At 45.7% G+C, this 4,143-nt stretch overlaps 1 long non-coding RNA gene across 1 annotated transcript in view; it reads right to left on the bottom strand.

Moving 5' to 3' along the window:
- LOC110333544 overlaps positions 1–2,895 on the bottom strand; it is a 4,353-nt gene extending 1,458 nt beyond the window's left edge. Inside the window, exons 1-2 of the long non-coding RNA XR_002381082.1 lie at positions 2,662–2,895; positions 2,159–2,489 (exon numbers count right to left, since the gene is read on the bottom strand). This is a non-coding gene — a long non-coding RNA (uncharacterized LOC110333544). The remainder of the gene's footprint in view (positions 1–2,158; positions 2,490–2,661) is intronic.
- Between the last annotated feature and the right edge of the window lie 1,248 nt (positions 2,896–4,143).

Below are 4,143 nucleotides of genomic sequence, written 5' to 3'. Positions count from 1 at the left end.
TGGGATTTGGACTGCAGACTGTAAGTCATCAATAAATTCCTTTACTATATAGAGACTATCTGCAAGTTCTGTGACTCTAGAGAACCCTGACTAATACAGTCCTAAAGCTTGCTGTTGTTTTGATTATTTTGCAAGGTTGGGATGTAGGACTCCAGTCATCCTAACCCTGGAGCCGTGCGCTTACAGTCCAGTTGAGGGTTACTTTAGTGAATGAGACCGGTTCTCAAAACAAAAATGAAATAGCACCATCCTTTTCCTCTAAAAGAACAGGAGTGATAAAGAAATAAAGTGCTTTTGCAATGGTGGGAAGAAGATTGCCACTGTTTAAATACCAATTCTTAAAATCAGGCATGACATGTGTGGCCATCTATATTACAGCATTGGGAGGCTGAGGCCACAAGTTCTAGGCCAGCCCAGGCTACATCACAAGACTTTATCTCAAATAACAAAAATAGAGGCTGGAGAAATGGCTCAATGGTTAAAAGCAATGTCTGCTGCCCCAGAGGTTCGACTGCCAGCGTCCACATGGCAGCTCGAAGCTGTATATAACACCAGTTCCAGGAGATCTGGCATCTTTTTTGGTCTCAACCTGTACCAGGCAAGTACATGGTGCACTGACACTCATGTAGGTAAACATATACATTAAACAAGAAAATAAAATTTAAAAAAATAAACAAAAAGAACCACCACAAATATAAATTTCTTAACCTTTTTCCTAGTACCTTGCAGAGAGAACTATATATGCAAAAATTCTGAGACTTTCTCTCCCAGGGTCTCCTGGGTAACGCTGACCCAGGTGCAGAGGAATGGGTCAAGTTACCTGCCTCCATCTCATAGGAGTGATAGATAAGCCTGCTCAGCTTGTCACCCAATCCCACCCACACAGAAGAGCAAGTGCCCTCCCCTTGGGCCTTGAGGTTTATAGCCTGGCCCTATTTCCTTTGTCTCTGGTTTCTGTTTATAGCTGTAGATGTGTAAGAACCAGGAATACCTAACATGATCAGGTACACTGGTCTTTACCCAACCCTTCTGCGTTGGTGGGAGAGCTCCCATATTTTGAAGCAAGGATCCTGCCAAGCTATGATGGGCATAACAGAACTCCAGGGAGCCAGTGCTGACAAGCTGGAAGGACCCTCCTTTCTGTTGAATGTTATTATCAGTCTTTATACTTTTATACCGAGTCCACCAGATGATAACACTATTGTTTCCCTGTATAATCGATGGCCACATAGAAGTAATCCTTTAGGAGCTGAGCTGTTTTAAGAGGATCCCTCACAAAAATTTCCAACAAGTTTTAGATAATGTGAGTTTATAGGTAGACAGAGGCCATGGAAAAAGAGTTTGGGTATAGCCTCTTCCCAAAAAAATCTGACCTTTTCTTCAAAGTCGTGGAATTTCTAAGTCTGGGCATAGATGGCATCTGTGTGATACAAGGTGAATCATTTTTAAAAATTTATTTATTTATTTACTATTATTTTCTTTATTTACATTTCAAATGCTATCCCGAAAGTTCCCTATACCCCCCCCCCCGCCCCTGCTCCCCTATCCACCCACTCCCACTACTTGGCCCAGGCCTTCCCCTGAGCTGGGTCATATAAAGTTTGCAAGACCAAGGGGCCTCTATTCCCAGTGATGGCCGATTAGGCCATCTTCTGCTACATATGCAGCTAGAGACTCTCGAGCCCAGGGTGAATCATTTGACTCCTTCAGACTCAGGTTCCCCGTTTGCAACATGACAGTGACTTCTACAGCTGGGTGTGACCTGGGAAGACCCACACAGCCTTCAGTCGTGCCTGGAGGCAGACACTGTCGTGAAACAGTACAGCTCGGGTGAGGTACGAAAGTTCCTAGCTTCTCTCCCTACGAGGTCCTCTCTCCAGGTTTTAGTCCCTTTGTGCCTTGGGCTTACCATTTGCTAGTCAGCAAGCCCCAAAGAGAAGCAACTTGGAGAAGGAAGGCTTTACTCTGGCTCGTGCTTTGTTGCATATGATCCAACGTGACCGGAGTAGTTCCTAACTGTGGCTTGGGAACTTGTCAGGAGGGCTGCTCACATCTTTGCGGTGAACAGAAAAGAGGGACACAGAAGGAAACAAGGTCAGGCTGTGAACCTCAAGGCCTGCCTCCTGGTAATCTACTTCCTCCAGCATGGCTCAATTACCTTCCGGTGTCACAACCTCCCAGTACAGCGCCACCATCTGGGGACCAAAAGTTCAAAAACATGAGCAGGGGTGGGGGGGGGGGGAGCATTTCACATCCAAGCAATAATGTGACTGTTGTCCTCGGTTCTTTGTAAATGCAGAAACAATGCTGTGAGATTATTTCACAAATACTACAACAACTTGATGTTGATACCTGGATTGAAAGAAGATTACCGGATGGACCCACGGGCGTTCAGCTGACTGGTTAGACTTCTGTTTTCTGGGCTTTTGCAAGCCTCTGCTTCCACAACTGTGAAGTGGACATTTTTTTTCACGTTCACACCCAGATTCCTGTGGGGGAGAGGCTGAGATAATTTATGGGCAGGTTTCTCAGCCTGCTTTTCAAAGCTGTTGGGCACCAGGCCTTTCCAGAGCTAGCATAGTGTTTTCCTAATTTTCGAGAGGTTTTAAAAGTAACAAGCCAAAGAAATGTTAGCTGGAATGGCGGGTCAATTTAACTAACCTCAGATGGTTGCAGAAACAATTCGCTGATTCATTGAATCTGCCAAGCACAGGACTTTTAGTATTTTTCTATTAAATGAGATCCATTCACTATCTTATCGTTTAATTGGAGAGTATCTGTTTATAGAGAGCTTGTTTGTTCCGAATTGTCCCTTTGTCTCCCCCTGCTCTGCAGACTGCTTCTTTTAAGGGGAAGTGCCTGTGTGCAGGCACCATTTCTTTCGTGCTTTTAGACTTGGAGTTTTTTGACTTGAGGATATTTATGGACAGAGACTCAGGTTTCGGGGAGGGGGGAGGGGTGAAAGGAGAAGAGCTCCGGCCAATCAGAAGGCGCTCTGGCTCAGCTCATTTGCATCTCACAGCCCACTTTGCAGCGGCGCAGCGACTCCCGGAGAATTATCGTTGGGGCGACGTCGCAGCTTAGCTACGGTTTGCCCGCCGCCAGGGTCTTGCCAGGGTCGTTCGATGATCGATGTTTCTGGAGTGCATAAGGCGCTTAGGCCGGCAGAGCAGTCTGGCGATGGTAGAGTCGCGCCCATCATGTGATCGCACCTGAAAAGACACGAATGGCAATGAGCCTTTTGCTCCTGGTATCATTGCACTCAAACACACTGATTGATAGCTTGCTATTTCTCTTTGGTGCAGTGTGACATCAGGACCTGCAACAAGGCAAGCACGTACGAAAAAGCTTTTAATACAAAAGCCCATCCCTCTGTTTTGCGATTTTGTTGTTGTTGCTGTTGTTGTTCTAAAATCGGGAAGTGTGTAACTAGGGCCAAAATACAAACCAAAACAAAAAAAAGCATTAAATAAGCTTTGATTTAATTGTATTCATTCTTCCTACATTTTCTGTAAAGAGTTTCTTGACTGTGCTATTAGCTAGGTCCCTTAATCATATCGCTAGCACAGAAGTTCTAATATTTCTTGTTTCCAGCTTTGCAATGCTCTCTGGTCACCTCCAGATGCTGGCTTGCTAATAGGCCCACAGTTGAAAACAGATCTTATGTGAGTATCTGCACCAAAGCCCATAATGAATGCCAGAAAAGAGACAGGAACCTTCTTAAACGCCCTCTGGACCGGGGCACTGTGGCAGTCCAGGAGTAGTCCTAGACGGAGGGGGGTAGGAATTAAGCTTTCAAAATGCTGTGTTAATATTTGTTTACATGAAGCCATTTAAGGAGAAAATAAAAATGGAAAGGAAAGCTCAGATACAAACGTGATTTGTGCCAGACACACCCAGGCCAGAGGTGGGAGGAATGCGCATTTAGGAACCCGCAGAAGGAGGGGAGGGCGGCGAGGAAGAAAGGAGCAGGCTGTCAACCAGCACACTGCCTTCCAGAGTGGCTTTCTCTGAAGGCCTTCAACCTTTCTCTGCTGGAAAGCTGCCTGGCTCTCACACCCTCTCTTCAGTCCTGACTTCCCAGGAGATCCAGCCCTGTCCCCATTTGCTTCAGACATGGAAATGACGCTGTACTTTATAATG

The sequence above is a fragment of the Mus pahari genome, chromosome 15 (assembly GCF_900095145.1).
Source record: "Mus pahari chromosome 15, PAHARI_EIJ_v1.1, whole genome shotgun sequence".
In the NCBI taxonomy this organism is placed as follows: domain Eukaryota; kingdom Metazoa; phylum Chordata; class Mammalia; order Rodentia; family Muridae; genus Mus; species Mus pahari.
Note: the sequence above shows the minus strand (reverse complement) of the source record. Positions and strands in the feature narration are given on the sequence as shown.